Source organism: Anser anser (assembly GCF_964211835.1).
Source record: "Anser anser genome assembly, chromosome: 2".
NCBI classification, from domain to species: Eukaryota; Metazoa; Chordata; class Aves; order Anseriformes; family Anatidae; genus Anser; species Anser anser.
In genome coordinates this window covers 123146518-123167875 of record NC_139721.1, presented here as the reverse complement: position 1 = coordinate 123167875, position 21358 = coordinate 123146518, and the positions used below count along the sequence as shown (strand labels likewise).

Sequence of the window (21358 nt, the reverse complement as noted above, 5' to 3'; positions counted from 1 at the left end):
GTATGCACACTGTAGTAAAGTTAGGGTTTCTTCACATCTTGGGACATTTTATTCGCTGGTCTGCTATCAAGTTTTCACAGAAAAACGTATGGCACTAGGAAAGATTCAGTGTATGTCACTGGATATTACTACCAGTGGTAAAGTGGGGTCTTATTCCACTGTTGGAAATTCTTTTCCTCTCTGTTCCCAAATACACTCTCTCTAGACAGAGAAGCAATAAGCAGAGAAGCAGAAGCTCCCAGTCTTCTTCCTGCCACAACAAAAGGGAACTCACCACTAAGGAAATGGCAGATTGTCCAAACCTGTAACTTTCAAAATGAAGGCCTGTCTAGTCCAACTAGGAGAATCCTATTATGCAAGACATGGAGTAAGGACTTAAAAGTAAACAAGAACTAGAACATCAAGTGTACACAAATAAGCTTAACTACGCAAGTAAAAAGGAACACTAAAATCATATTTCCTTTTTTCAGCATAGCATCTTATCTCTTTCTAAAAGGTTTTTGAAAAGTTCAAAAATTACTATATCATTTAACATATTACAGTATATCATAGTTTGTCGCTCACAATTTATATATATCTATCCCTAAACACCCATACATGTATACATATTTTATGTGTATATGTATAAAATTGACAGGCAACCCTATGTGAAATATAATATTTGTGTTTCAAGAGTAAATAAAACCTGACTGAATTTGCCACCAATAGTGGGAAAGAGTTGGCTTGACAAGACTGTAGTCATGTGTAAGGGAAAGGTATTCCTGTTGCTTGTACTTCCCAGATAGTGTTCCACATAATTACTATTTTAAGTAGCTAGAATAGGAAAATACAGTCATTTCTATGCCCAGCATGAATTCTTTACCTTCCCTTTTGCATAAAGGTGGAATTAGGACCTTCTCCAAGGTTAGCCTGAGAGAAATATGATTACTTTTCCAGACAAGAAGCATCATGGTTTATCACGCACACATTTTTCTTAACATTCCTATGACCTAACTAAAACAATCACTTGCAAGCTTAACACATGGATAATATTAAGTATTCACGTCTCTGGAATCATTTGACAGTATACCCATGTTTACGTGATTTATGTTAGAGCATTCTAACACTACAACACCTGTAGACTTTATTTGATAACGGTAAAATACATTTTTCTGTGACATCCTGATCACTGTTCAAAATCACCTGTATGCATCCATGCATGTGTATGCATGTATTTCTGCATATACAAAAACCCTCCAATTCTTGCTGTACCATCAAAAAGCTGTTGGCCCCTCGTACAAGTCACAAAGTCTCACATCAGATTGTGTTTTCACTCTAGTATATAAAATGCTAAAGATTTGTTCATAAATTGAAAAAAATCCTAACTAAAAATCCCAGGTTATTGCAGTCCAAGATAACTATTAAAAAAGGGGTGGGAGGGGGTCAGGGGTGGTATACAAATATAGATATTGTTTTCTAAACACCACACTTTCAAAATACTTCAGTGAGACGTAAGAAAGTCAGAAACTGCAATGTTACTATTTTTATTATACTAAAAATACTGTAGGTAGGAACAATGACAATTATTTAAAATACTGATTCTGATATATATACACCCAAGGCAATGAGTGAAGGAACAACTAACTAAAATTAAGTTTTTGTTTGAGCCTGAGGCATTGTGCCTGTTAAGTTCCATAACTATGAAGTATATTTTAATTTGAGCTCACAAAATTAAGAACTATGTTTTGTTTAATCCAAGATATGTATTCCTTAAAATATTTCACAATGAAGAAAGAGTTCACATGAAACCAGAAATACTCTCAGCACCATTTACATTTGGAGAAGAACTGCATTAGGGGGTGCATAACTTTTCAAAAGATTATTATGAAAATTGGCAGCCCGGCTGGTGAATTTCAGGGGAAGATAAAGTAGTATATCCCTATAAAAGCTAAACTCTTTTCTTTGACACGGAAAAATCAAACTTCTAATCAAACTTCTAATTCACTATCTTCTCGACACATCAGTCTCTAGCACGTTTCTCCAATATTAAGTATATATAATAAATTATAAACTGTACTATTTCAAGTCATAAATTATTTCAGTGTCATTTTCCCTTGTGGAAGGAGGATCCTTTTATAAAAAAAGGCATGCCAGAACTCTATGGTGGCTTCTACAACTTCATTTTAATACATTTTATATGGGGCTATAGAGACAGAAATCCCAAACCATCCATTTAAACATTCACTGTCTTAAAAAAAAAAAAAAAAAAAAAAAAAAAAAAGTGTTGTAGTTTTACTTGAAAATATTATGTAGTTCTCCCGAAATAAGCATGGAACTAACTGTTCAAAGTCTGGAAAGTTTTAACAAATAACTTCCTAAAGGGACAGACTGTTACGATATGATCCTGTAATATATATACATATATATATATATTATTATATATATATCTTAAAGCGTATAAAATATCTTCTGATCTCATTTTATACTTAACATTTTCTTATAGCATATAATCATCTCTAATCCGCTAAGGTACTCACACACAACCAGTATGCTGATCTGAACAATAAAACAACTACACACCTACTGCTTTGTTAATTTGGGGGAAAACTTATTTCTAGGCATTAGTTTTCTTTGACTGGAAAAGTTTCTAACTGCTATAGAAATTAGCTGTCTGTGATGAAAAGTAAATGTGCAGAGATTTAAGCTGTGCATGACAGATATATTCTTAACACAAAGATAGTATGTCTTGTGTAATGGACAATAATAAGCATAATTGTTCTGATGTGTCATGAACTCAGACATAAAAGCCCCAAATACACCATATCTCATACTAGCACTATTATTCCCTTTTTTTTTTAATTTTAAAAATGGTTCTTTTGGCTTGAATACCCAGTGCCTAATGGATAAGAGTCCTTACTAAGCAAATGTAAGTTTGTGTGGTTTTGGCATCATATTGTAATAAATTGAAATGAACAAAGGTACATGTGCCACATCAGAGTTCTATGCTTAACTTCCTTTTAATGCATATACCTGCATTAAAATAATAAGTGAATGACACAACCCACAGAACATTATGCTCATATCAATTTACTGAACAGAAAAAAAAATGAAAATCTGTGATGACAATAAGGAAGATTTTTCTTCTTTTCCGAGATGCAAACTCTTTGCCAGTTCTTCTAGTTCAGATGAGTGTTAGTGGTTAAAGCACATGACTGAAAGGATATAGGTCTACTGGGCAATAATACTGGTTTAACTACGTCTTTAGCTGATTTGTGCCTCAGTTTATCATCTCAAACATGGTTGCACAGTGTTGCATTTGTTATCTGCCTCACTGCAGTGTGGTAGGATTAATTAGTCAGTGTTTTTAAATTACTCCAATGCTTAAAATCCCTACTGAGTGCAAGTGGCAACTGCATCTACTAATTATCACGCACTGATTTAACTGTTGACCTGAAAATTGCTCATCTTCAGTAGGCTGACAGTTGCTTGGTGTTTTGTTTTGTTTTTATCTTCCAGAAAGTATATTCCAATAAATCTATAGAAGTCTATACGTGTAATGTATTATAATTATAATGAAAGAAAGGAAAAAAATCAATCCTCTATCATTACAATACATCTTACTAGTGTACATATTTCACTGTCATCTTTATATGATGTATTTGATTCTGAGGACAACAACAATAAAACTCCCTAAAATAACAACAACCACACACACCTTAAACCTTCAAGCAAACAAGGAAAACCCAGGCTTTATTTTAAAAAGAAACCAAAGCCAAAAGTGAAAATTTAACCTGTTTTACTTTTGGAAGAAGCAATATGAAATGCTTTTTATACAACCACTTTTTGTTTAGTGTGGTCTAACTACAAAAGGTGTCTAAGAAGCCCTAGTTCTGGGTACAGCCAAACACCTCTCTGACCCACGACAGTAAGAATCTCAAAAACTCTGTTATTTCACAACCTTATTATGAATTAATGAAATTATGGCACAAGTAAGAGCCATGCCAGATGCTGACAGCAAACAGTTTCCTAAATGAAACATGACCTGCTGCAGTTAATACCTGCTTGAAAGATATAAAAGCATTCCTCATGAGAAAATAGCATTACCAAAGTGAAGATAATCCCTTGGAAATGCTAAAGAAAATAAAAGTGAGCCAGTTGCCTTGAATAATTGTTTTTGCATACATTATTTCTGTACAGGTCAGAATCTATACTGTCTGCATATACCAAGGTTTTGTTAAAATGTGTTAGCAGTCACATTGCACATTTTAGTGATTGATAGACCTGGTCTACCAGATTCAAGAAATACACATATTTTGGTCTGTCATGGCTCTTTGGAAAAAAGTGATATTCTATCATTAACATTTCAAAAACCTTTCCCTTTTCTGTCTCCTCTTTACAATACACAAATATATAAAAACATTTATACATACTGAAGAGATACTTAAATATAAGCCTCTACAAAGAGCACAATCCTACAGAATAGAATACAAATTTGGCAGACATTAAATTGTGCTTCTTATAAGTATGATTTTCTCGTTGCCTGTGCCATTTTGGGATTTCTGTTGTGAGGGATAAAATGGGAGGGAGGAATAATGCAAATTTGATTAGGAAATATTTTTACTGACTGAGAGATACAGAATATCAGAGGCCATATCTAGACTAAAGGTGTGCCTACCTGTATTTTTCATGAACCATTACCTAATTAGAGTAACAATTCTAACAACTCAATCTTACAAGTCTACACACATATCAGTAACTCAAAAAATTACATAAGACTATTCAGTTAAAAATAGTTTTTCAGAAAAATGTTTGCTGATCACAAACATAATAAGTCCATTTACCTGAGACAGAATAAGCAGATGGGGTCTCAATTCTTTAAATGCTTTAGGATCTACCATATTTTCATTTTAAAAGTTTACTGTATTTTCACCAAATCTTTATTTTTCTCTATTTTCTATAATGAATGATTCTCTCATCAGTTTCAGAATCTTTTATTTCTCTCTATCCTATTTATTAATGTCTTTTATAAATGAAAACTGGGATGCTCAAAGTGAAGTCGAGCAACAGCAGGTATGAACCCAACACCATGGTTCAGCTACAACACAGTAAGGCAAAGCGTACAATTTCTTTGCTATGCTACCCGGATCTTACATGTTAATTTTTCTTTTTAACTAAATATGTATGAAAATAGGGTTTGGGGGTTCACATTTATGTGCCCTAAGAATTATTAAATACATTGAAAAAATCATAATTTTATATACTTAAAATATTATGTTTATATTTTAACTTTTCAACCAACCTTCTCATATGAGTTGGTGTTTCCAACATAACCACATTCTTTCCCATCTACACCATTACATTTAGACCTTTCTGTCTTTGCACAAATATTTTTTAAGTTTTCCTCTCAAGGAATATGTTATTCTAGTAATTTTCCTCTTGCATTTCTCCAAGCAGTTTTCATGCCACTTCAGTGTTTAGTCATACAAATAAAACTGATGGGGTCTACTTATGGTCAATCTGCCATGATCTTATGTTTAAATCAATATGAATAATGCCAGACTATGTAATACAAATTTAATACTGAAACATCTCTCCTATTTTCAAAGCATTTGTTTGCTTTTCTGTGTGTATTCAAAACTTTAGGAGAATCATCCATAAGAAGACTTTTTCCATTGCTTTAAGAGCCACTAGATTTTATTTTCTTCCTGTCAATAACCTGTAAAAGAGGTTAATCTAAGAATCCTATACTCTTTTACTGCTCTGGAAGAAGAAGAAAAGGCAATGTACTGCTAAGCTTTCAAAGTCTTGGGTTTAAGAGAAACATTTTAAAAATAAAATTGTATCTACCTGCAGCTTCTATATATATTTGTGTAAAAAATAAAAATAGCCTAAACGCATTATCAAGTCCCTACACCTGAAAGCTCATAGTTTTGGAGTATATTGCAACACCAACATATACAACAAAGCTACTATGCAATTTACTACAGAGAGAAAAGGGTATTTTAGTTCACAATCAGCTTAGCTGATTCCTGAAAGTAAACAAGCTTTATAACAGAAAAGTAAACTGTAACACTTTCTATTACATTAAAAGCTACATAAAGGCCTTGGCATACACATTCTATAATACCATTAGCTGGCAAATACTATTAACATACTATTAGCTGGCAAATGTTGTGCCAATATTCAAGAAGGGTAAGAAAGAAGACCCTAGCAATTACAGGCCTGTCAGTCTCACATCAGTGCCTGGTAAAATTATGGAGAAGATGATCCTTGAAGTTATGGAAGCACACCTGGGGGACAATGCAGTCATTGGTCCCAGCCAACATGGGTTCATGAGGGGTAGGTCCTGCCTAACAAATTTGATTCCCTTTCGTGATAAGATCACCCATCTAGTCAATCAAGGGAAACCAGCTGATGTGATCTTTTTGGACTTTAGCAAAGCTTTTGACACGGTTTCCCATAGGTTCCTACTGGACAAAATGTCCAGCATACAACTAAACAAAAACATCATACGATGGGTGAGCAATTGGCTGACGGGCAGGGCTCAAAGGGTTGTGGTAAATGGGGCCACATCTGGCTGGCGGATGGTCACTAGTGGGGTCCCTCAAGGCTCCATTTTAGGGCCAGTCCTCTTCAATGTTTTTATAAATGATTTGGATGAAGGACTAGAAGGTGTTTTGAGCAAATTTGCCAACGACACCAAACTTGGAGGAGTTGTGGACTCGGATGAGGGTGGAAAGGTCTTGCAGAGAGATCTGGACAGATTGGAGAGCTGGGCGATCACCAACCACATGAAGTTTAACAAGAGCAAGTGCCGGGTCCTGCACCTGGGACGGGGCAACCCTGGCTATATGTACAGACTGGGCGATGAGACACTGGAGAGCAGCCCCGCAGAGAGGGATGTGGGGGTTGTGGTTGACAGCAAGTTGAATATGAGCCAGCAGTGTGCCCTGGCAGCCTGGAGGGCCAACCGTACCCTGAGGTGCATCAAGCACGGCATCACTAGTTTGTCGAGGGAAGTGATTGTCCCGCTCTACTCTGCGCTGGTGCGGCCTCACCTTGAGTACTGTCTGCAGTTCTGGGCACCACAGGACAAAAATGACATTAAACTGTTGGAGAGTGTCCAGAGGAGGGTGACGAAGATGGTGAAGGGCCTAGAGGGGAAGACATAAGAGGAGCGGCTGAGGTCACTGGGCCTGTTCAGCCTGGAGAAGAGGAGGCTGAGGGGGGACCTCATCGTGGCCTACAACTTCCTCACGAGGGGGAGTGGAGAAGCAGGCACTGACCTATTCTCCATAATCACCAGTGATAGGACCCGCAGGAACGGTGTTAAGCTGAGGCAGGGGAGGTTTAGGCTGGACATCAGGAAAAGGCTCTTCACCGAGAGGGTGGTCGTACACTGGAACAGGCTCCCCAGTGAAGTAGTCACTGCACCAAGCCTGTCTGAATTTAAGAAGCAACTGGACTGTGCACTTAGTCAGATGGTCTAAACTTTTGGGTAGACCTGTGCGGTGCCAGGAGTTGATGATCCTCATGGGTCCCTTCCAACTCGGGATATTCTATGACTCTATGATTCTACCAAAAGGAAAAATTGCATTCAGGAGGAAAAACGTAAACAACACATAGGTGATCTGGCATGGGAAAACAAACACATTCCTATTAGAGCAGTAATGTATAGAGTTTTGCAGCACATGCTGAGACTGCAGCTGGAGCACTGTACTTCTCAGCTTTGTGTCTGGAAGCTTTTCAGGCTTCCTTCAGCATAGCTATAGGTGCTGACCCTACTGCTGGAAGAAGAAGATAAGCAAAATATTTTAATCTGTATGTTAATTAAGGAAATTCACAGTGTTAAAAAAAATATATTTGAGGAAACAAAGTTATTCCAAATAGATTCTTTTCTTTGCCCTCATTCCCATGTTACACAATTTGAAGCAGTGTGTAATTGTGTGTTGTTTCTAAAGCACAATAACTTTTTAAGGCAAAATTCATGCGTTATGCATAATTACCACAGTGGGCAACTGCACAGGCACAGTTCATGTGCCAGTGAGATGGAAGAAGTATTGAAGTTGCAGAACAGAAAAGCAAACATACTTTTCCTAGAAAGACATTTGTAAATGGTAGTTAATGCACCTGTACCTTCAATGTATCTGCATCTTCTTTTACTCCAAGGGAAATCAGAGAGCTAACAATAAAAGAAAATGATTGTGGTAGTACAGAATATGTTAAATGCACATAATAAACATCAGAGGTAGCCAGCCAAGCTCACAAGAGCAGCTCTAGACAGCAAGTAGCTTCACAAGGAGCAAAGAGAAAACAGGATTAATGTTTTGCCATTAAGAAAAGGCCTCTACGATATCTCAGTTCCAATGATAGTAAATCTCTCTGATTTGTAAACATCTTCCTATCTCATTCTCTAATCTTCAAAGAATATTAAGTGAGGATATTATATTCCTGATAATGAATTTGGCATATCCTGAAGTAGTTCCTCTTCACATTTCTTACTTCCACAAACTTATTTTCAGGTAAAAGGTGTTAAGAATAATAAAAAAAATAATAAAATAAAAATAAAAAATAAAAAAGCTTAATGGGGTGTATATATAGTCTCTAGCATTACTAAAAATCAAGAGTCTGTGGCAACAGAATTATTACAATCACTGCTACGTAGAAAATGAGTGTCATTCACTTTAGCCACACAAAGAACAACTGCACTGAGGTCCAGATGCTTGCACAAATTTAAAAGTTTTGGAAAAAAAAAGAAAAGAAAAAAAAGATCTAGTCTTACTTGAAATATTAAGATGATAGAATAGAAATATGACCTCTCAGTGGTGTTGCCCTCCCTTCGATGACTGTGGAGCAGTACTTAATCTCTCATTAGCATGCAGTGACTCCACAGCCCTCATAAACCTCTGGTATCCCATGCTCCAGATATTCATCTATTTGATTTATACATAGTTACATGGGGTAATATTTAATCCACCATTTGATCATTCTCCACTGATGTCTCTCCCTGCACCCTTTTTGCCATATGGCTGTGTTCCAGAGCTTTATCACTTTCTTCTCCACTCCTATTTTTTCCTTTTCTCCAGTTGGCCACGTCCCAAACTCTGGTCCCGTGCAACTCAGCATTCAGCCCTTTATTCCTACCCTTTGTTTCTTCCCAGGGGTGGGCATGCTTAAAAACCTCACCTGTCTTCCTTTGTATATCACAGATCATGAGCTTAGATCTCCTCTCATTTTCACCAGATGATGTTACTAATAACATCACTGGATCTCACTGGAATGAGATCTGAATTTGGACCTACCTCTCAGGACACAACAGTGTAATGTAAGTATCAGGCCCTGGTAATTATTTAGTTATAAAGAGTCTTTCTGTCATTGTAAACCATCTGTTGGTATAACTAGCATGTACATTAAATGTTAGCTTACAACACTGTGGTGGTTTTACTCAGGTGGGCAGCTGAGATCCACTACAACCGCTCTCACTCCCCCTCCTCAAAGGGAAAGGGGGAGAAAAATATGATGTAAAGGGCTCAAGGATTGAGATAATATGGGGAAATTGCTCAACAATTACTGTGACGGGCAAAACAGACTCAGGGTAGGGAGATTTGTAAAATTTATTGTCTATTACTAACAAGCTAGAGAAGTGAGAAACAAAGGGGAAAAAAAAAAAAACACGCCCCCTTCTCCCACCAGTCCACCCTCTTCCACCTCCTCCCCCCCGAGTGGCGCAGGGGAACAGGGGAATGGGGTTTGCAGTCAGTCTATAGTACTTCGTCTCCGCCGCTCCTTCACTGTCACTCTCTGCCTCTTCTCCATGTGGGGTCCCTCCTACGGGATGCCGTCCTTCATGAACTGACCTTGTGTGGGCCTCCCACAGGCAGCAGCTCTTCAGGAACTGCTCCCACATGGCTCTGTACCACAGGATCCATCCGTCAGGAGCAAACTGCTCCAGCACAGGTCCCCCAGGGGCAGCAGCTCCCCTCAGACCCCCTGCTCCTGTGTGGGCTCTTCTCCATGGGCTGCAGCTCTGGTCGGGGCCTGCTCCTGCGGGGGCTCTCCATGGGCCGCAGCCTCCTCCAGGCCACATCCACCTCCTCCACCGGGGGCTCCTCCACGGGCTGCAGCGTGGAGATCTGCTCCGTGTGGGACCCATGGGCTGCAGGGGGACAGCCTGCTCCACCAGGGGCCTCTCCACAGACCGCAGGGAAACTGCTGCTGCGTGCCTGGAGCACCTCCTGCCCTCCTGCTGCACTGACCTTGGGGGCTGTAGGGCTGCTTCTCACTCTCTCAGCTGCCATTGAGCAGCAGTGTTTTTTTTTGTTGTTTATTTCCCCCCACTACCAAAGCCTTGCCACGTAAACCCACTTTTCTGTTATTTCAGTAGAAACTAAAATGTACTGCCTCCATTTTGTCAATCTTGAAATGTATTAAAAACACTCAAGGCAGCTGCAGGAAGTCATACTGTCAATCCATCAACAATCAGTGGCAGTGATCGTGATCAAAAAGTTGGGAAGAATTTGTTTATCAAAAAGATAAAGCACTGAAAATTCAAAAGTTGCTAATGAATTTTGGCAAGAAAACAAGAAAACAGAGGAATTAGAGAGCCACGAGGCAGGTTAAAAAGCAAGACATTCTTCTTATTTACTATGCAACACTTGTCAGCTCAGCTTTGTTCCCATCTTCCATGAAAAATCTATTTGATAATCTGTTCTTTAAGACTGTACTAGCCACTCCCACTGTCAGGCCTTTGCAGTTCGGAGACTGAGAATTGAATACAACTAGTTGAGGAAGCCCGCATATATGGTATCATGACAGAAAAATAAATAAATAAATAAACAAGCAAACAGCTGCTTTCTCCTCTCCCCCCCCCCCCAAAAAAAAAAAAAAAATTCCTCAATAAGTTTCACAGAAATGGAATAATATCTATTCACACGTGCTTAACAATGTGAAAGAGCAGCAAGTCTCCTCTTCATTTTTCCATGCTATATTCTCGTAGTATCTTGTATGTATTTAGAAGTTGAAACTTGTATGACTGTTTTTCCATGATCTGTTTGCCAAAAGAATGATTCAACACAGCAACAGAATGCTTTTCCATTCTTATCTGAACTTAAGAATAGCTGGTTAGACCAAAGATTTTCACATTAAATTTCCAGGCCAGTCAAGAATTTTCAAACAAAAACACAGTGTGAATATTTTCATGGCAAATAAAGAGAGATCATTAAAGTCTCAAAATCCTTTGCAAGTTACCGAAATATAGCAAGTAAAATGAATTGAAACTACATTGCATTATGATGTTCCTGTGGCTCCATCCTACTTTAACTGTTTCTACTGTAGAAGGAAAATGTGATCCATCTGTTGGATAGATACTTAAGGAAAATGACTCCTTGCAGGAATCAGACTATTTGTGGGGATGGTATTTAAGGTCCTACAGCTTTCTCTGGGTATGTTGACATAAGACGACATTAAAAAGGAGTAATATCAGCTCAGCAGGAGTTACATAAAAACAAAATATACTTTATCTTTTTATCTCTTTCAGTATGCACTAAAAAAATTGAACAGTTATTTTTAGTACCTTTTGTGTGATGCATAACAATGAAGGAAGCAAATTTATACAGACTCATAAGGACAAGATTAAGGCAACAAAAAGAGATTATCCCATTTAATTTAAAGGCTTACCACTGTTGGCGGGTAAGTATTTCTACAAGTACTAGGGTCAATGCAAAAAAAAAGTAATGTGCACAGACACCTTCAGACAACCTTCGTCAGCCCTGTTCTAAAATAATTTCCAACACTTTAAAATGTGTCAGCCACAAAATAGATTTTGAATACTATGGTTTCTTATCTGTGAGGTCTTCCTACAAATACCTTCACTTATCATAAAACCCTAAATTATTTTAACATATACACAATAGGTAAGCATGCCTTCTCAAGAAGCAAGTCATTTATAGTTCATGATAACTGGTTCAGTTTGCCAGATTTGTTTAGATGTGAAACAATTTATTCTTTTAATTAGATAGAATTAACTACATGAAGCTCAAAGCCATCTCACAAACCTACCCCAACTCATTTCTCTGCTGTTTTTATTTTTCTTAATAATGACTTCTGCTTGTAAAAAAGATATCTCTATCATTTCCCCATATGCAAAACAACAACATTTTCCCATCTTGCACCTGTGTTTTATCTGTAAGACAGTGATTTAAACACATTTTCAAGCTGTATGGACAGGGAGCTGCTGTACTCAACTCAAGCCTCACTTTGATGAATCTAGCCTCACACAGCAAGATGTCCTGAATCTTGCATATGCATCATTAAACTGAAACCTAATTAATCAATATTGTTAAAACAAACATGGTGCCATTTCAGAACAGGAAGATAACGACATTTTTAATGAAGCATTTAAAATGCTCATAAGCCATACAGGTTTGTTAATATTAATACACATCATGGGTAGTGTTAAAACTACAAGAAAATGATTTGTGCCAGACTGTACATTTAAAATTCATTAATAATATTAAGTACTAGGCAGAACACAAAAGAGATGCTCCTTTTTTGAAAAGGTTTCAAAATATATTTTTTCTCTACAGCATGCAATTAAGAAAAATTGAATCCAACTTTCTGAAGATCTGTCTGTGATCTCTCACAGATGTTTTCAAAAGCTTCCAAAAAAACTCAAACCATTATCAGGTTCCTGTTACAAATCAATGCAGTAATAAAAGTTTAGCTTTTTTAAAAAAAAAAAAAAAGAGAGAGAGAGAGAAGTAGTACAATAGATCTGAGATCTTCTGGTGTAGCAGAGACCTAAAGCATTTTAGGGGAGCTGATCCATAATTCTTGTCTCAGTAAAGGGCAGAATCACAGAATGGCCGAGGTTGGAAGGGACCTCTGAAGATTATCTAGTCCAGCCCCCCTGCTGACCAGGATCACCTAGAGCACATTGCGCAGGATGGCATCCAGGTGGGTTTTGAGTATCTCCAGAGAAGGAGATTCCACCACCTCTCTGGACAACCTGTCCCAGTGCTCTGTTACCCTCACAGTAAAGAAATGCTCTCTCATATTCAGATGGAACTTCCTGTGTTTCAGTTTGTGCCTGCTGCCTCTTGTCCTGTCACTGGGCACAACTGAAGAGACTAACTCCACACTCTTGACACCCTCCCTTCAGATATTTATATACATTGATGAGATCTAATCATCATCAGGATCTCATCAGAAGAAAACGTGTCTCCTTACTGACTTCAGCAAAAGTTGAATCATATGATTATAAACATGCATATTTTTAGATTTTGAGCTGACCTTCTTCTAGTTTTGTCTGTTCCCACACAGTGGATCTGCCAAACTGACCTGCAGAAATCTCACCAGCCCTACCTTATTCACCTTTACTACCATCCTACTCTCTAGCAATTTATATAGAACAGCAACTCAAATTTGCTCTTATCCCATAAGATATTATGTTTAATTCATATTCATTCAATATTTATATTTATTTATTTAGCAGGCTCCTTGTCTAGGCTTCTTCCTCAGACAAATGTAAAAACGTTCCTTGCTAAAACCACCTCTCCCAGGTTTCTCTCCAAACTGAGCCAGAGACAGCTCTGAAGTTTCCTCTGCTGATTCCTGCTCTTCCCTTCCACAGCATTCATAAGGTTAAAAACCTCATTAACAACATGAAATCAAGTGTTTGCCAGTTCCAGTATCTAAACAATATGGGAGGTATACAACTAACACATACACAACCACTGGTACTTTAAAGCAAAATATTTTTTAAAAGTTTCCTTTTCTGTTCAGTTGATGGCTTTCAGTGTCTCTCTTGAAAAAGTTAGTAGCACCAGAAACATCTAGCAAAAAGTTTAAATCCATCAACAACTAAAGCAGTTCAGATTTTATGCTATTGAAGAAACAAACCTTGCCAGCTCTTCTACCTTAACAGATTCCATCCTGCTTTTAAGTCCACTTTATTGATGAATTGAATGGAGCCCTCTGCATAAGCAGAAATCAAACTCCACAGATTCTGTTGCCATATCTGATTACAGATACATATTGTTGCTTTTGGCTATTTATCGCCAAAAATTTGGGGGGGGCATTGAAAGCAGTGTCATATTTAAAGTCATTTTGAGACTTATGTATTTCTATTTCAAATTTTGAAGACAATTTTGTTTTAATATTTAGCATAATACATTTGGAACACAGATTAATCATCTATAATAGTTGCTTATTAAGCTGTTTCCTTTCTTGCTTGGGAAATACATTCAAATCAAATATACCTTTTAGAATATGTTCATTAAAATGTCAGCACTTATCTCAGTTTCAATACCTAATGAACCACAGTCTACAAATTCAGGCCAGACAAATATTTTCATGCAGAGGGCTCTTGCAGATTTTAATCATAAAGTACCTCATTTTCTAAAAAGAAACTGAAGAAACTACACAATTATTTCCATCATTTAATGCTGTCTTCTTAACTTCAAACCTGTTACGTTAGTGTTTTCTGACATTAGATGTTTTTCTGTCCTCTGCTTACCCAGATCTCAGTACTGTTTTTCAGGATGAACCAGCAAAGGAATATTAAAAAAAGATGCCGGGGTGAAAGCTGCTAAAGGAGCAGAGCTGGAAAGAAGCTTCCCCTCCAATCACTGGTTCTCTATTCACCCTTTTCCTGCAGTCAGGTTTTTCTACCTGATTAGAGTTTTTCTACTCACTTCTGATGTTGCCTATTTCCACATTCAATGTTTCCATCAGGAGACATTGCAAAGATGAATTGAATGAGGGACTGTAAATGGAAGATGGTGATGAAGGAAGACACATGCAGGGGAATCAAAGGTAGCTAAAGTAGACTGGATTTTTTCAGACAGTGACTATACTAGTGATAAAAGGAGTTTTGGAAGAATCACAGATAAGACCTATTCAACAAGCAGTATAGCAATCTAAGCAACACAGGGAGTGCAGCTGATGCATCACAGCCAGGAAAGCAAAGGAACAAGAATGATATCTCTGAGAAACAATGAAGATAATGACAAAACTACACAGAATAGCCTACAGAAGGAAAAAAAAAAAAAAAGGTATTATCCAAACTTAAACAGCAAAATCCATGCCAGCCATAGTCTCTTTTGCCTGCACTTACACTGACACATTTGGGAAACTCCTGGGCTCCCGTGTTAACTCCCAGTTTCAAAATGAGAGCCACCCCCGTCAAAAACATATATGAACGAATACCTTTAGTTTCCACCTTTCCATTTTCTGAAACACTTTCACACAAGTGGCTTTGTGTTGATCCCAAGTCCTCATTTCTACTGAAAATCAAGGTACAAGCATAAAGTCTTTTTAAACAGATTTTGTCATTACCTCCACTGAAAAGACTAGACTCAGGAACTAGGTATGCGTTCTCTGCTAAAGAACATGTTATCAGATAAGGCTAATAGTCTTGCCAACTGTAGATCTGATTGCCTGTTATGGTTTCTCATGTACATAAAATGCTGATTTTGAAAGTGCCACATTTGTTTGCTGCACAGCCATCCCTACAGTTAATTTATATTACACTCACTCCTGCATCTCAAGTATTGCATACAACTTTCTAATGAAATTCATACCATAAGATTAAATAAAAATCAAACATATAATTGATGAACATCTTCTTTTGTTAACAAAATTTCCAGGTGTAAAAGCTAGTCTTGAGAAGGACTGCTCTGTGCAGCTTTCCAAATCCACAGAAGGCATTTGCAAAGCCATCCTTGCTGGTTGCCTCTCTGAACAATGGTACCACACCTCTGCTAAATCCAGCACAGCTCTAGAGGCAGCTGGAGGGGTGGGGAAGTGGCAGACGCCTGTCTCCATCTGGCAGGGAATCAGGGAGAGAGCTGCTGAAACCACCTTCCCATAATTTCAATGAGAAAGTACTTCAGTATGGCTTTTCTCTCAACCAGTAAATGCTGCAGAAAATATTTACAAGCCAAAAGAAGATGAGAAGAAAAAAATAATAAAACAAATCTAGATTGTACATTTGCCCCATATATGTTGTGGATAACTCAATACTGTAAAATCTGTAGAATTTAAAACACTATGTTTCAGCTAAAGCCCTAAATATATTTATTTCAGTATTGAGTGAATACATCTTTTACTGCACTTGCTTTGTCAAAGAAACCTGCAGAGCATATGGTAAGAAAATTCTAATCTCATTTACTGTGATTACAAAAATTCACCTGATATGTCTTCCAACACAGTGTTCAATTTTTTGTCTTTCTACCAGTTTAATTAAAAAAATAAAAAATAAAACAAAAAGCTAATAAATGCAATTTGGCAAATGTCAGCATTATTTTTTTCAGTGTTTTGACTCTTTTGACCACCCAATATATGCAACTATGTTTATTAGCTATCTGGTCCTTTTGTCATGCTAGTAAATGAAATATTAGTTCCACTTCAGCAATTTAGTTTCTATATTAAAGAGCCAACAGGATGAAACTATTGCAATTGTTAAAGTCAACAGCTTTCCATAAAGTGTTAAGTAAAGGTCATTGCTTCTTCCTCGGAAAACAAAAATAATAAAATCTGTATGTAGATCTCAATTAAAATCATTTCTCTAGGTTTAAAATTAATCCTTAAAAGAGTTCTTTTGCAATGAATTATCATGCCAATGCCTAAAGCAAATTGGAGGACATAAGCATGCCAGCAATCACTCTGACCACCAAAGCAAAACTGTCATCTGAAAGGAAGATGTGATTCATAACCCAGAGCTGCAAGTTAAATCCTGAGAGAGCTCAAGATGTCCTACTAATGGTATAAAGTGATTGTAGCCCATCATGGAGAACCTCTGCTAATACTAACGCTTTGATCTGCAAGATGCTAATTCAGTAAAACTTCCTTTTAGCACTGCCATGATAGCAGAACACCTAACAACTACATCAGCAAGATGTGCTAAAGATTACATATGATATGTACAAGCAAGGCAGAGACACAGGTACAGGCTTTTATCAGCACTAGTTTGGGATAACAGCCTTCTCTGTCTCTAACAAATTAATCCATACTGTGGGATTTGATCAGAAACTTCAGTGACGCTTCAGTATCCTACACCATAAGCTTACTCAGGCTAAGGAAATTAAGTTTACAGGCCACATACATGACAAAAGGGCAAGATCTGAAAAATTAAATGGCACTTAAAAGCTAATTACCAGTGTCTGACAGTCAAACACAAGAGACTTCTGAAACGGCTCTCAGTGGGGAGCTTGACCAAAGTAAGAGGAAATACGTACACTAAAAATGTGGACAACTTCAAATCAGGAGAAGCTGCAAGTTCTCTTGCTTATTCTGAAGAATAAGGTCAACTTTCCAGATAATTCTGGCAAATTAAAGACACGTCCTGAAATCAACAAAACATACAGGTTTCACTGAGGAGAGCAGTCAAATGGAGAAGTCAAATGCACAAAGTGGGGAAAAAAAATAAGTATTTTTTGGTACAACAGAAAAAAAAAACACTTCACTTTCACAACGAGCAATATCTGAATGCAAATCAGTAATGCAACACTGCTTCAAAAAAGCAAAAGCTAATTCTTGGATCTAATAACGGGAGTACAATTCCTGAAAACTTGAGTGAAATCTCATCTTGTTGCTGATGGGCTCCTTCATCCAAAAAAAGGGATCTAAAACTAGATCTCCTGGGAAAGATTTTATAATTTGTGAGCAAACAAATGATTTTGGAAAAACATGACCATCTATCTTCTCATACGTCATGCCTGTGCATGGAAGCGGGATAATAACAATCATTTTAGTTTATAATAAAAAGATCAAAGACCAGGAAAATCAATCTAATGATTACAGTAATTAAACACTGAAACATGGCAACCCTCAGGAATTTACTTAATTCTAGGTTCTTAAGAAGAGTACAATGAACTCCTAAGACTGACAGTCTAGCTATACTTGCTTCAGCCTGAGTACAAGGAGTTAAGCTAAATGATCTGTATGACCATTCCAAATCTGGCCTCTTAGTCCTGCAGGCCAGCCTGGAAAACAGACTTCTAACACATGCCTGAGGTTAACTGAATTCCTGAGGTTCTTCTATTGCATCAGACACACACCAAAAAGTAGTTTCCATTAAGCTCATACAGGTTTTATAGCCAGCCAACAATAGTCATAGACAGGCTCATTACAAATAATGAAACTAACTCTTAGCAACCTTTTAATACTGTGCCAACACTTAGTTATTTCCATGAATGTAAACACACAGTAGAAGAAAAGACACAAATGAGAGAAGTTGAAGTGAAGTCTGGGATGCAGATTCTTGAGAAAAGTATGTGTGAGCCTCTTTCCTTCCAAAGCAACACAAAAATAGGAAGGAACTCATCTATGACAAGGTCTGAGTATCTCCAATCTGCTACTTTTTTTTTTTTTTTAGAAAAAAAACATAAATAATATTACATGGTAAACTACTTCATATTTTACATAACAAGGTAATCATACACTTCAAATCCCAGAATAAAATTCAATCTCACAATATCAAAAATCAGCTTTTGCCCGTCTCCTCGTACATAAAGAAGTAGATAAACCCCACTGGTTAGCTTCTGCACAGCCATTTCTACTATCATATCCAATTGCATTTACATATGCCATCAATATACTCTGGAAATTGGGATGCCAGGTTTTCATTCTGTCTGGGAAGTAACTCCCCTCTCCCTCTCTTATTTTTCCCCCATTTCCTTTTACATACAAATATATCAGAGTTTTAAAACATGTCAAAACCTTCACATTTGGCTCATCAAAAGTGACACTAACAAGACAGTCATCTGATGAGATAATTTGCTCCTTACCAGATTTTTAAAAAAGCATCACAAACATCACAGATATATATATATATATATATATAAATGTTGCTGTCTGCCAAGCCCTATCACTTCAGTGAATACAGTCCCCTTGACATTGAATAGTTTATTTTCATAAATTATTCCTGACTGAATGTAGAATTATCTAAGTGACAGAATGTATACTCATGAGAAAACACAAGGGATCCATTTATTGCTGTCTTTGTGATTACATTGCTGGCTCTCTACCTTTGCAGCTGCTGCCGTCTTCATAGTTAATATAGCTGTTTTGCATTGAAAACTGTGTATTAACATAGTACAGGAAAGTTGAAAGGGAGGGAGCTGTTTTTTATTCTTATTTAACACTTGAGAATCTTGACTAGTTAATCACAACACTGTTAGATAAATGAGTTAATGCTATATACCCATTATGTAGGATTTATCAGTTATCTAAAAAGCTCCCAAATTTAATCTTCCAAATTGAAAAAACAGACAAGCAAACAAAAAAAAACCTTTAACACCCATTACTGTCATGCAGCACTTCTTACATTAAAAACAAACAAAAAATAACAAAAAATCTAGATAAGACCTATACATTTTTTCATGTTTTGTTTTATATAAGTAAAATTTGTTGAAAATCACAAGTGCTAAACCTTACTAAAACTAATAAACCATTCCTTTTAATGATCAGTCTTTAATCCTGATTAAAAAAACAATACTATGGTATCAATCAACAAGTGGTATCACACATGTGATGCATTAACCACCATTTAATGCTATTTTAAAATATAAAAAAGGAAAATGTATAAGACCAAAAGTTATTCACAGATGATCAGCTTTTATTGCCAAGACATCACCCCTGTAACTCATTTAAGCAGTCATATTTTTCAAATGTGTTAATATGAGCTTTTGGTTATATTTCATATTTTGATCCATTATTAATATTTTTTTTATTCAGATGCTTCCATTGATCTGCACAAATATGTGAAGAAAGATTAAGGACTAGACATAAGGAATGAGACTGGAGTAACAGATAGCAAATAGGCTCTTGTTAAAATAGTCGCCTTTGCTTTTTGTTGTTGTTCACTTTAGTGGACTTTCATCAATTGTGTTAGCGCGTACACAATTTTCTGTTAAAAATTATCCTCATTAAAAGAACATTGTGAAAACTTATTGAAAATGATTGATGGGTTCTCCATCTCCTACTATACTAAAGAAATGACAACAGAACACACTATGTATCATCATCAGATTAGACTGTAAGTAGATAAGGATGACTTCCTAATCCATGTTGTTTAGATTTATGTCACTGATTCAAAAGTAAAAAATGTTTTTCCTGAAAAAAAAAGCTATTATTTATTGTTTAATGGCATGGCACTGCAAAGACTGGGCTATGGGAAAAGATACTAAATTACTTTAAAATCCTCTGATGCTTCTTAGTAAAGACACATTTTTAGCATTTAAAAAATTAAATATTTTGTGGTTTTGTTCTTCCTTCTTACATTTGTAATATTTCTTCATTCTGTTGCTACTGAGGTAGAACAAATGCATCAGCAAATGTATTCGCCCAACATCCCAAAAGAGTCACTGGCTGTTTGTGACACAGTAGGACTTTTCTCAATAGGTTTCTTCTTGTTGCTGCTGTTGGTTCAACTACCCCAGTATCAACACTGCCTCACCAGCAATTGGAGCCTAGGTCCTGACATCCTGCCTATACAAGTGTATGACAAAGGACCACATAATCACAATACTGCTGGCTGCAACTGTGTTGCCTATTAAAAGTATTGTGTTTTTGTTTGTTGTTTTTTTATTTATTATTTTTGTTAATTAAGAATATTGTCCTTTTTTAATAGAGAAGATTTGAAGGAGTAATAGACATTTTCAAGAAAGAGCCCTTACTGTACTCAAAGCAAAGCCACCAGTTTAATTGTGTGAAAACTTAAAAAATATAGAGAAACCAGAGAAAGTGATATTGCTCCTTCCATCTGAATAAACCATGTGGTTCTTAACAGCAGGGCAGTTTGAATTGTTTAGCATGAGAAAAGCTCAAATGTTTGTGTTTTAATATTGTTTCAGTTTTGTTGGAACTTTTTCAATTTTGCAGCTTTGCTACAAATGAACTTTTATTGCAATGAAAGTAAACCCACTTTACCATCAATTGCTTTACTTCTTTTAGATAAATGCTAGAGGGAAAAAATAGTTGTTCCACATAGAAACTCTGTATACTTTTTCTGCTTCCTGTACTTACTCACTCTGCTCTGGTTCTAGGCAAAATAGTCACATTAATCCAACAAAAGCCAGCATTTCTGTAAAAAGACGCAATCTAATACCCCCATTTCCTAACCTCCCCACTCAGTACTAATTCCTACTGTCTCCCTTGTTTTGGTGCAAACATTCATCACATTTATTGCCAAGATGGATTAGTGAATTTATAAAACTGGAAACTTAAAACAAAACAAAACAAACAAACAAAAACACACACACACAACCTGTTCATTTTCTACCCAATCAGTTCCCTGGTCTAGCTCACCACAGGAATGCACAAAAACTGAAGTTACTATACAGTAGCTAGTGGAAATAAAGAAGCAAAAGGAAGGTGG

General features: G+C 36.7%; 1 protein-coding gene across 10 annotated transcripts in view; it reads right to left on the bottom strand.

The window, feature by feature from the left end:
- The window catches only part of ZNF385D (zinc finger protein 385D), a 436921-nt gene that overhangs the window by 211234 nt on the left and 204329 nt on the right, over nucleotides 1-21358 (bottom strand). The window lies entirely within an intron of this gene.